The sequence below is a fragment of the Mirounga leonina genome, unplaced genomic scaffold (assembly GCF_011800145.1).
Source record: "Mirounga leonina isolate KUSES-001 unplaced genomic scaffold, KU_Mleo_1.0 Mir_128, whole genome shotgun sequence".
NCBI classification, from domain to species: domain Eukaryota; kingdom Metazoa; phylum Chordata; class Mammalia; order Carnivora; family Phocidae; genus Mirounga; species Mirounga leonina.
The window spans coordinates 15,997,629-16,010,944 of record NW_023270320.1 but is presented as its reverse complement, the minus strand read 5'-3'; positions in this window follow the sequence as shown (position 1 = coordinate 16,010,944).

The following is a 13,316-nucleotide window of genomic DNA, read 5'->3' as shown; positions in this document are numbered from 1 at the left end:
CGTGTGTGGTGTGCGTGTGGTGCGCGTGTGGTGTGTGTGAGGTGCGCGTGTGGTGTGTGTGAAGTGTATGAGCGGTATTCGTGTGGCGTATGTCTGGTGTCTGGTATATCTATGGTGTGCAATATGTGTTATGTGTGGTGTATGTGCTGTTAGTGGTTGTGTGTGGTATATGTTTCATGTATGTAATGTTTGTGATGTGTGTACAATGTGTGTGTGGTTGATGTGATGTAAGTGTGGTGTGGGTATGGTGTGTGTGTGTTGTGTGTTTGTGTGGTATATATGTGTTATATGTTTGGTATGTATGTGGTATATATGTGCTGTGTGCGGTATATGTGTGCTGTGTGTGTGTGTGGTTTATTTGCCATGTGTGGGTGGTATATGCGTTGTGTATGTGTGGTATGTGTGTGCTATATGTGTGACGTGTGGTTTGTGCATGTGTGTTTCTGGTATATATGTATCGTGTCTGCATTTCACACTATTTGGAAGCCACAATAGTTACAAGGGGGGAAATCCATTTTTATTATTCATTTAAAGATCAAAATGACTGTGATAGGAATATTTTACCTTAAAATATTAACTCACCAACAATGCCAGAGCCATAAGATCACTAAGATTATGGTGGAAAATGATTTTTATAATATATTTGCCTTTTATAATATATTTGCCTTTGGTCTACCCAATCTGGTTTTAAAAGGCTTTAAGAGGCAGTGATAGGAAGATTCTTTTTTCTTTTTTTTTAACCTGAATGTCTCTTCTCTCTCTAAAAAACAGACTATACGACACTGCCGAGAAGCTAAACTTTTAAATTCATTAACAAGAAAGCTAGAAATAGTTTAGCAACTGAGAAAATAAAAAGATTTTGAATATTAAAATCAAAGGTCATAACAATCTCAGTACTAAATACTGAATGTCCCTAATGCAAAGGCTCACAGCACTGATGACACTGTTAAAATTCAAATGATTTTATTCATCTCGGATATGGTTCTTATAGAGCCTATTTACTAAGTGTGAGTGTGTGTGTGTGTGCATCCACAAAATCCTGGTTGGAAAGAATGGGTGTTACCACGATTAAATATGATCGTGAACGTGTGCCTGTAAAGGTACATTAACTGCCCGAAGAGCTAAAACCCGTGAATCTTAGTAGTCTAACAGAAGAGTTTAATTTTACTCATATAAAGTCCAGCTGGGTTCGGGCCTTACTCAGACTTTGCCACTCAAAATCTTTTCTGTTTTATTTTTGACTGTTTGCGGTATAGAAGCAGTCTGCTTTTTTTTTTAATCCTGCAAGGCCTGAAGTTTCCAGACGAGCCCCTATCATTTCTGCTTGCCAACTGGCCAATTCTTGCTTAAGCCCCTCTCTGCCATAAGCGATCTCAGCTCTAAGAGCCGCCACTCCCTGCTAACGTTCTGTTTCCTGGTCTCTGCTTCAGGGGGCGACCAGGAGGCTGCCTTCCAGGTGAACTGCGTTGTCCCTGCTCCACCTGGATCTTCAGGCTGCCTTCCTCTGTTCTCAATGTCTCCCCCTTTTCACTGCCTGAATGCTAAGCTAAGTCAGACTTTAGGCTTTGGTTGAGCGGTACCCCACGTCAATGTACCAATTTCTGTACGAATCATGGAAGGATAGTCACAAAACATTAACCCCCAAACCTCAACTGCATAAGCGAAACCTGGTCCTTGCTCACATGCGATCCACGAGGGGATTTAGGAGGGGAATTACAGTCCAGATTTAGATGGGAATTAGGGTTTGCTTCAAAAAGAAGTGAGGGAGATTTGGAATCCCACTCACTTTGTGGAATTTCTGAAAAAAGCCTGCTTTTACCTGAATTAAGTGCATGATGTCTTTTTGTGAGTCGCATTTTATCCAAACGCCTCCGGCCCTTGGACGTTGAGTAAGACGCCAGATCTCATAGAAATAACTTCTAAATACGTTTTCGCTATACCGGCTTCCTCCCATTCTTTAAAGCATCGGGATGGGACTGTTCACAGATATTGGGAGGAATCACTGAGCGTGAAGTGAATAATGAGCTCAGCCTAGCAACATGAACTCGTCCTTGCTGATTTGAAGCAAGACAGAGGCTGCGCGCGTCGAAGTTATCAAGGCTTAGTGGTTAGGAGTCAGAGCCTCACTAAAATCTCAGCCCGCTATTGACTCTCTGTGTCTTAATTGCATTTCTTAGCCTCTAGCTTTTAATGTATTAGTATCCTACCTGCAGAGCAAAGCAGGGAGGATCATAACTTTCAGGACTTTACGCAGGTATTTAAGGAAAGAAGGGTAGACACTGCTCTTAAGAAACCAATGATCTGGGTGCTAGCTGTACTTTTTGCAACTGTGTGTGGTATTGTTCACACCAGGCTTTCGTAGCAGACCAAGCTAAGATAGAGATGTGTGTATATGGATTCCAACAGATACATGTTTGTGCATGCATGGGTAGGTGGGTGTGCACATACGTATCTTGCACATAATTTCAGTGTTTTCACTTGCATGAACACTTAGATTTGTTTTAGCCAAATTTCCATTTTGATTTGGGAGGCCTTTTTTTGCATGACCCTGTAACAGCTATTCAGCTGGCAAGAGTCCAATTAGCAAGGAATTAGGAGGTACCTGGTATAAAATAAGCATCAGATAAATATATTTTGTGTCATTTATTATAAACATGGGTGGCCTAAATTAGCCCACCATGAGTAGTGTAGATTTGTCCTTTGCTCTTAGGCAAATAATTGGAAGGATGCAATTAATGTTACAAGTCACAGTCACAAATGGAATCTGTGACACCCCCTTTATCCCTGAAGCACAAGTTATTACGGATGTGAAAATAAAGAAGTGTATGTCCAGTATGCTTAAATCTCAGACATTGTCCTTTTTTGAAAAAAAACAAGTCAAGATTTCTGTTTGGAGGGGGAGGTGCCTGTCATTTCTGGAAGGAACATGAACCTGTCAATGGGCAGATTGCCCCAGGGATTATTCCTAGCTAGAGTACTGTCATGCCTTGGCTAATTCTGAATAGGAAACTAGCCACTGCAAGTCAAAATGTTATTTTAATATATTATTTATTAAAGTAATATTTATTATTACCTTAAGGTAAAATGAGAGTTACTTTCATACTGTCAGAAGTAATTTCTCAAACCCATGCTATTGATGAACCTGATATTCATTAATAAGTAAGCACCTCACAGATATTAGTTTATTTTTATAATATCTTAAATCAATTTGATAGATTTTTACTTTATAATGAGCAGAATATTGTGCATATCATGAGCAATAAAATTAATCATTAACCTAGGGATCATGAAAAATTAATTTGGAATGAGTTGACAGCCATCATGTGGGCCATTATTTCATTAGAGACAAACTTGCTGAACTTTCTGTCATGCTATTATTATATAATAGAGTATGTATATGCCTCCAGTTCTTGGCACAGAGCTCCTAAAACCCTTGTCATTTCTTAAGTGATAAGAGCACTAAGAGCATCCTTTGTTCTAATATTTTGTCTTTGAGCCTGGATCCTGACACAGAGCTCCTAAATCCCTTGGAATTTCCTGGGTAATAGCAGTATCTTTAGTTCTAATGAGGTGACCCTTGAGGGGCTCCTGCGTGGGGGGTGGTCACCAGAAAGACCAAACCACAATTAGAAGCTTGATATTTTCAGCCCCATCCCCATTCTCCAGAAAGGGGAGAGGGATTGGAATGGACTTATTGATTGATCATGCCTACGTGATGAAGCCTTTCATAAAAATCCCATACTGTGGCATCTGGAGAGCGGCTGGGGTCGTGAACACGTGGGGTGCTGGGAGAATGGTGCACCCTGAGAGGGCATGGAAGCTCCGCACCATGCCCCCACCCCACCCCCGTACCTGCTGCTTTACACATCTCTGCCCTCTGGATGTCTATCTGTATTCTTATCCTATCTTTTTATAAGAAGCTGGTAAACAGGGGCGCCTGGGTGGCTCAGTTAAGCCTCTGCCCTCGGCTGAGGTCATGATCCCAGGGTCTTGGGATCAAGTCCCAAATCGGGCTCCTTGCTCGGCGGGGAGCTGGCTTCTCCCTCTCCTCCCTGCTCGTGCTCTCTCCTACTATCTGAGTCTCTCTCTCTCTCTCTGTCTCAAATAAATAAATAGAATCTTAAAAAAAAAAAAAAGCTGGTAAACAGTGAGTAAATGATTTTCCTGAGTTTGGTGAATCTCCGCAGCAAATTAACTGAGCCCTTGGAGGGGATCATGGAAACTCGCAGTTTATAGCCCATTGGCCAGAAGCACAGGTGACACCCTGGACCTGCTATTGGGGTCTGAGGGGCGGTGTTGCGGGACCCAGCCCCCAACCTGTGGGTTCTGAAGCTAGCTCCGGGGAGATGGCGGCAAACTGGAGTTAAATTGTAGAATCCCCGGGGGGCGTCGCAGATATTCTTTGGTGGGGGGAATCTTGCACACATTCGGTGTCAGAAGTGCCATAGTGAGGTAACAGCGTGAGAATAGGGAAGAAACACACACGAGGAAGATTTTAGGTTTTTCCTACACAACTACCATATTATATTTGTTAATGCTAATGAAAAATGCCACATGCTTTATAGCCAGGGTTATTATTATCACTTTTTGTACATAATTAAGTTGTGTTTCTGTATCTTAAAGTATTTTTTAACCATTTTATTTATTTGTTTTAGAGAGAGAGAGAGCATGATGGGGGAGAGGGAGAACAGTAGGAGAGAAAAAAATCTTAAGCAGACTCTGAACGGAGCCTGGCGCCCAACATGGGGCTTGATCTCATGACCCTGAGATCATGACCTGAGCCAAAATCAAGAGTGGACGCTTAACCAACTGAGCCACCCAGGTGCCCCTGTATCTTAAAATATTTTTTATCATTGAGTATCAGTATAGAGTCTCATGTGTACAACTAACTATATTTGGTAATAGTCTTGTGGCCAGAGAGAATTAATGAAGTCTCTCCAGTGTCTAAGTTATTATAGAGAATTTGGGCATTGTCTCTGTTGGATATGGAGTTAAGTAATCTTTGAGTGTAAAAGTTACCCAGAGATGCTCTAATATCATTCTGTAATTTTCAGATAGTTTTACAAATGAGGGAATTTGAGCTCAGAAAGGTGACATGAACTAGTGCAGAATGACCATTTCATGGACGAGCTAGATCCAGAATCCAGGCATTGGTCCCCACATGCCTCCTGTATAGCGGACCTTCCTTGAATGTGAGAAATAAGTAAATGAACAGTCCACAATCAGATCTATAAATCAGGTGATCTGAGTAAGGCCCGACCAGAACATCGTTAGGTAAAGCTGATGACAAATCAGCGTTCACAACTTGAACAGGCTGAAGATAGTAATTTTAAGGAGAGTAAGAAAAGTGTGTTGACTTGCCTTTAACAGCTCTGACTTTACTTTCTTTAAAATTAGTTGCATTGATAGCTATCACGACCCTAACCATCATATTAAAAACATGTTTTTATAGGTGGAGATCTTATTTTTTAAATATCTTCATCTTGTATGCTGCAGTGCATGAGCTCTAAAAAAATCAAAATTACGTCTTGATCCTTTCTTGTTCTTTTGTTTGGTTGGTTGAATGTTAGGCTGTCATTTATTTAGTCTTGTTTGTGGTCAAATATCAGTGTTGCCTAGAATATGGCAAGTTTGCTGATAATGCTAATTAAATTTACACATTTCATTTTTTTTTAAAATCATTGATCGTCCACCTTGATGTTGGACTGCTCATGATACCCCAGAGCCCAGAAATATGCTTCTTTTTTGTACATCAAGTACATCCACTTAACATTTAGAATTAGCATGGGTTTAGTTCCCTTTAGGCATTTTATGTTCAATGCTACAAAAGAACGACTAAAATAACCAAGATTCAAAAGAATTTTTACAGAGCACATATAATGAGCCTGATTCTCTGACTCACAGGTCATAGATGGGTCCCACTGTCAGGCTAGCTAGAGAGGAAGAAAACTTTTTCTTGCCTCCTGGTCAGAAACAGGTAGCCAGCCCCTTATTTCTTCTATTTCTGGAGCCTAATGCACACCTGAGAACAGAGCTGTTCCCTGAGCCCCTTTGACTTCCTGGCCTACTCACTATCCAGAGAAGCTTTTGTGATGCCGCCCAGAGGGCTACAGATGCTCAGGAGCCAAAGTTATAGAACAGCCACCAGGCCAGGCCTTGCTTCCTTCACTCTGTAGATAGGAGGGACTTCTTTGAGCTCAGGGAACTCGCAGGGTCTCTGTGATGATCATTTCAGACAAAAGAGCAAGTTTGTTTTTACTGCCTATTCCTATGAATCTCTTTTATTTTATGTATTTTTTAAGGTTTTTTATTTATTTTAGAGCGGGGCAGGGGCAGAGGGAGAGAATCTCAAGCAGACTCCCCGCTGAGCACAGGGTGGGGCTCGATCTCAGGACCCCAAGATCATGACCCTGAGATCACGACCTGAGCCGAAATCAACAGTTGGACACTTAACAGACTGAGCCACCCGGGCGCCCCAGGCTTGGGCTTTGAAATCAAAGTAGAAGATTAAGAAGAAGTGAAGGACCAAGGACCGAAAGACAGACTTTCCTAAGATCTATAACCAGCTAGTGGCAGGGTTTGCATTTATTCCTCTTTCCTCCACACCACCTTTCGTTTCTGTTTCTCTGCAGTTTCTAATTTCTACTAGTTGCTTAGTAATTGTTACTGGTTTAATGTGATTCAATTAAGTTAATCATCATGCCCAAAATATGCCTGTTCCTAGTCCCGATTCTGTGTCTTATATTGCCATTCCTTAGGACGTTGATTTGTCATTTTTGGATTACAGTTTTCCCCTCAGAACTCAATTGCTTTGTTGCATTTACTACTGTGCAGATGACATGTGAGGCCAATCTAACTTTTCACTTTATTTGTAATCTTGCTTTTTTCCTTCCTGGACATTTGTAGTACTTTAAATTCCATTCCAGAGCTTGAAACTCCTCATGTCATTTCCAGATGTGGCCCTGTCTTCATGAATTTTACCCAGTAATCAATATTTAGTGTTCTTTAAATATGTTAACTTAGGCTTTTTTTTTTAGCTTAAGAAAGTTGTATTAACGAGCACTGGGTGTTATATGCAACTGATGATTCACTAAATTCTACCCCTACAACTAATAATACACTATATGTTAAATAAATTGAATTTAAATTAAAAAAATTTTAAAAGAAAGTTATATTATTTCTTTTAATGGTTATTTCTACCCCTACCTTCTGTTATCTCTCTGGATTTCCTATACATTATATCCCTTGTGTCTAATGTATCATTTTCCATCTCTTCAGTCAGTTCTAATTCTTCTGGTCTAGCTGGAAGGACAAAGAAAAATTTTGATTTACTAATAACAGACATATCAAATTTGGAGATCCAGCATCTTGTAGAGAGGTAGTGGGAAGTACTGTGAGCAATCTCAGCAGCGAGCTTACATTCTGTACCACTTCTTCTATACATTTTATGTGACCAATTATGCCAATATTAAGCCCCAGTCAGTCTTACTTGGCTTTCTGTAGTGCCCCTTCCTACCTGGTTGATCTACTAGTGTCAGGAATGAGCCCCTTCCATGCCAGTTTTGGTCTGCATTTGGGTCATCTCTACTGTTTCCGTGGCAGCCCCATTGATCAAATGCTTTGACTCATAGAACAAAGAGTACCTCCAAGTTGTTTATCTCCCAACATTCCCCTAGGCATGCCCTTGCCTCTTACTCTCACCCTCTGAGTGACAGAGTGTAAGGGGATTCCTCTAGGATCTCTCAATTTCATCCCTAAGTACATTGCTTTTTTCCAGAAGGGAGTTTCACGCTATCTCCAATGCTCCCCCCCCCCCAATCTGATCCCACCTGTACTGTTTTTAGCTGAATTTCTTGACCTTTTTGACATGTGGATGACACTCTTCCCTAGTTTGTATAATAGGCAAGGTAGTCTCTACAGATGTTTCCCCAGGCCTGGATGAAGTCTTAGGTGTCCTGTATGATGCTCTCACCCCCTACATATTACTGCTGATGGAATTTCTTCCATGAGGTTGGGTATACAAAATGGGATCTTCTGATTTCTCTTTGCCACATAAATGGAAAGAATAAGTAGATGAATGAATGATGAATAGCTGTTAACCAGGTGAAGAATGGAGCAAGACATTTTAGGCAGAAGGAATAACATTTATAAAGAATCTGAGGACAGATACTGGCAGAAAGTCAGTATGGGTAGAGTATGGTAGGTGAGGGTGTGAGGGTTCACTTTATGTGTCCATCAACCCAGGATGTGGTATGCAGAGATGTGGTCAAATATAATTCTGGATATTTTTCTGAGGGTGTTTTTGAATGAGATCAACATTTAAATAGTCTTTGAGTAAAGCAGATTTTTCTTCATTCAGTTTAAGGCTCGAATAGAACAAAAAGACTGACCTCCTCTGAGCAAGAGGGAATTTCACAGTAGATGGCCTTCAGAGTTGACTGCAACATTGGCCCTTTCCTGGGTCTTCAGCCTCTACCCTGCAGGTTTTGGACTTGCCAGCTTCCATAATGAGCCAACTCCTTAACATAAATCTCTTTTTTTGTGTATGTATATACACATGTAATCCCATTGATTCTGTTTCTCTAGAGAACTATTATAGAGAAGAAATATGGGTACTCAGGGTGCATCATTTATGTACTTTATTCAAAGATTAAGGATAAGAGACATGATCTGATTTGCATTTTATAAAGGTCATCTGGCTTCAGTGGACAGATCAGATTCAAGGTATATTTTGGTGATGGACTGGATGTGCAGGAGAAGGGAGACTCAAAGGTCACTGGCTTATGCAACTGGATGGATAACATTGTCATCACCAATACATGGAGGCCATGGGAGAAAGTTCTGGGGCCCTGAGGATTATGAATTCACTTTAGGACATGTTAATTTTGAGATGCCCATGAGGATGTTGAGAAGATAGCTGGATATACAGGTATGGACCTAAGAGGTGAAATATGGACTGGAGCACTTGCTAGACCCAAAGCTTTATATGCTGCTCTGTACTTGAAGCCAATGATGAAAAATATGTCCAAAGTTCATAGAAGATCTTCAAATACAAGTGAGAGATTCAAAATAAAATCTATAGGAAAGGTCGTATCAGTGGTTCCCGAACTTTCAGATATCACAGACCAGTAAACTTAAGACAGATGAACAATTGGGAAATTGCCAACTTTTGTCAACTAAAGACATTAAAAAAAAAAAAAAAAGCTACCCACTATCATCATAATGTCAAAGAATAGTTCCCATTCTCCACGCCCCCCAAAATAGAGGAAATACATATCCCTATATTAGATAATTCTCTTGAAAAGGAATAAATTTAGCTTTATGAAAGCAATATCCTTATCTTTATTATTTTTTGTAAATCTGTGAAAACTTCATTTCACACCAATACTATGGAAAAATGTTTGACAAGCAGTGGGATACAAGACTTGAGATATTTCGGCTTCATGAGAAAAGAAAGATGAAAGCTGATGTATTCATTAATTTCTTCATATAAGCTACGTGCAGCTTCTACAGTCCCATTCCCCCATGTCTTTCTGTCCTCGTCCCTCTCCTGCCATTTCTCTCTGCTGCAAAGCTCATCGTGCCCTGGGAGTGACTCGAGCTCAGGACACAAATTTCCTTCCTCACGTCTCTGAAGGCCATCTGTTGCTGTGGGAAAGCTCAGGCTGCTATTCCTACATGATGGAGATCTAGAGATGTTAGAGCAAAGGAGAAACCCCTGTGACCATGTGACCAACCTTACTGGGTTTTGTTCACATTCTCCAAGAGCTCTTCATATACTCCGGGGTGTGGAACTAAAGCAGAACAGTCAACTCATTTGATGAACCAACATTTTCAGGGTCCCTCCTATGGGCTTGCTCTGGTGTTATGCTGGAAATACAGAGACACAAGACATGGCTCTCTTTCCTTCGAGAAGCACAAACGATAGAGGCATGTGAATGCTGTCCAGGGCCAAACCTTCTGTAGGCCTGTTGATGAGGACACCAAATTGCCTTATCTGGTGGTTGGTAAATCCTGGAGTTCCAGGCTAATGTTTAAAAGGCAAGTGCATGAACCTCCCACCAAGCTCATGACTGGTGATTTCCTTTTCCTACCCAAGACACCTATCAGAGCACCTCTTGTGAGGACTGGGTGAGGCAGTGGGGAGGTGAGGCCGCTCACCTCATTGTCTATACCTCTGTCTGTGACACAGCCTCATTACTGTGAAACAGGAAAACTAAAGTAAAAGCAACTGAAATCCTAATTGTCATTCTTCCCATCTTTGATCTTAGACCAGCTGTTTATTGCCTGGTGTGGTTCATTGGCAGTCAGTAGAGTTGGCAAGAAAAAGGTGCACTTCAGCAAGAATGAAAAGTATGGGGTAAAGGCCAGTCATCCCAGCCACCAGGGAGGCCTGCTTTAGCCCACAGCATTCTGGCCCAGACCAACTGGCACCTGGGGAGGAGACTGAGGTAGAGCCACAACCAAGTCCCCCTGTGACCAGCACCAAGTGGAAGCAAAATCCAGATGTATTGGAAAAGGTTTGGGTGCAGGAGGACATGGCTCAGGTTGCCAAGTTGGGAGGAGAGGCCTCCCCTTACATGCTGATGGTGGCAGGGACCCCAGCTCCTTCCTGAACATTCTTCCAGCTGCTGATTGTCACAGCCTCTCTCTGAAGCCCCAGGGGTCCCTCCCCATTCTTCCCATGGGAGAGGAGTCCCAGCAGTGGTGGCTCCTCCCCTCCAAGGACTAGCTTCACATCCAGACTGGTAGCAGCAGCTAACGCGGAACTGTTCCCTAGCACTGTGAACCGGGACAGGCTAGTTGGCTTGTGGGGAGCCTCGGTTACAGGACAGATGCTGTCATGATCCACTGTGGAGCTGGTCAGTTATGCCCAGAGCCCTGGCTTTGGAAAGAGGCCTGAGCTGTTTTGTTAGGGCAACAGGAGCAAAGGGTGGTCATAACGATGTCTTCTAAGCTGCGTCAAATTCAAGAACTGAAGAGGTCCAAGGTTAAGGAGAGGATGCGCCTCCCTCCTGGGGGCAGGGATGGGAAGCCCCCGTGCAGAATGAGCCTGAACTAACGAGTAAGGAGCGCAGGCCCTGCAGTCGTGCCCTGGTGGTGAGTGGCCAGTGATAGTGTGAGCTGGGCACCTCGCCCATGGGTGCCCACAAAAGCCCCCAAATTGAGGCGGCGGTGGCAGTAATGTGCTTTGTCTGGGACAGAGTGGAGTGCTGGCATGGCTCTTCCCCCAGAGACAGGAGAGACTGAGCCCGTGGCTCTGAGCTCTCCAGCCCATACACAGGCTTTCTTAGCCCAGGCGGCCATTGTCTATGTTGCTTGAGATGCTTTTTGCTGATAATGAGCGAGGCACCAAGGAGCAGCATTGCTACTCAATTGTACCTTTATTCTGAATCCCTTTTGCACCTTTGCTGGCCCTCAACCCAGTACTGGGGTTTTGAGGTCTGGCAGAGCACAGGGGGAAGCAGATATGTAAAGCAGAAAATGCTTCAGTCTGCTAAAAGCTGGGTTTAGAGACCCACACCTGCTCTCATGGCGGCGCATGCCAGTGACACCTAATCCAGTCTGAGTTGAACAATCTGAGGCTCTCGACTGCCGCACTGAGTTGTGGGGAGCAAAGAGAAGTTAGGTGGGGGCGGAAAGGAAGGATAAAAGCATTCCAGGCTGGAAGAACAGTGTGAGCCAGACTATGAAGTTCGGGGACCAGTGGCGGAGTTTCTCAGCCTTTATTTTCCAAGTTGGTAAATGCATCTCAAGACTCTTGGCAGAGTTTCTAGAGAGGATTGTCTATTAATGCATTCAGTCATTCAACAGACATTTATTGAATGCCCACAGAGTACAAGGCAAAATGCATTAAAAGATTAATAAGGCTTGTTCTCTGTCCTCAAAGAACTCAGTTTAGCAAATATTATTTATCAAGAGACAGGTGCGATGATAGAGGTTAGAACAAAATGTTACAGGATCATGAAGAGTGGAGTGATTACTTGTGATTAAGCAGGTCAGGAAAGCTTTGCAGGGGAAGAGATTTTGAAATTATGAAATAGGATGGGAAAGGGCCATTTGTATTGCCAAGATGTTTAAATATGTCCAGACTTATTTTAGTTTGCCCTATTTGCAAAAATGCTTCAACTGCTGAGATGCCTATAAATTAGATGTTAATTAATGAAGTGAAAATGATGTAGGGAACAGATCCAGATTTATTTTGGATGGAAATTGAGCTCCTTGCGAAAGTCAGGTTATGCAAATAAACTAACTGCCTTTATAATTGTGAGAGAATTGGGATGTTATTTAAATATGTTAAATATATTCTAACAGATAGTGAATATTTATAATGCCAACTCATCTTTTCTTCAAGGTAATATATAACATCATGCATTTCTAGTTCTTTTTTGAGGTAACTTTCTCTCAATATTAATGTTTCTCTTCTGTACATAAATATATTTGCTATAGCACATTTTCTCAAATGGGAGGGATTCTACTGTGCTTTTACTTTCTGTCCTTTCTTTAAAAAAGATGTTTCTATTGAGTTACAACATGCAAACCTGCACAAATCTTAAGTATGTGGGTTAATTAATCTTTACATCTGTATATGTTCATGTAACTATCATTTTGATTAAAATAGAAAACATTTCTGGAATCTTTGAAGACACCTTCATATCATCTCCCAATTAATACCCAACCCTGCAGAGGTGATTACTGTTCTAGTTCTATCTCTGTAGATTAGTTTTGCCTGTTGGTGAACTTTATTTAAGTGGAATCATAGAGAACACACTCATTGGGGTCTGGCTGCTTTAGCTCGACATTAGTATATACTACAAAATAAATGTTCAAATTCCAACAATTGAAAGCCATAGCAACAGAGTATGAAAGACTTGGCATTCTCAGCCTTTTGAATTGTAGCCATTCTGAAGAGTGTATCACAATGTATCTCACTGTGGTTTTTATTTTTTATTTTTTTTAAGATTTTATTTATTTGCGAGAGAGAGAATGAGAGACAGAGAGCATGAGAGGGAGGAGGGTCAGAGGGAGAAGCAGACTCCCTGCCGAGCAGGGAGCCTGATGTGGGACTCGATCCAGGGACTCCAGGATGATGACCTGAGCCGAAGGCAGTCGCTTAACCAACTGAGCCACCCAGGCGCCCTTGCTGTGGTTTTAATTTTCATTTCTCTGATGACTAATTATGTTGAAAACCTTTTCATATGCTTATTGGCCACTTGGACATCCTCTTGTGAAATATCTTTTTAAATATTCTGCTGTTTTTTAAAAGTTAGATTGTCCTTCTCTTGTTGACTCTAGCAATTCTATCCTAAACATAG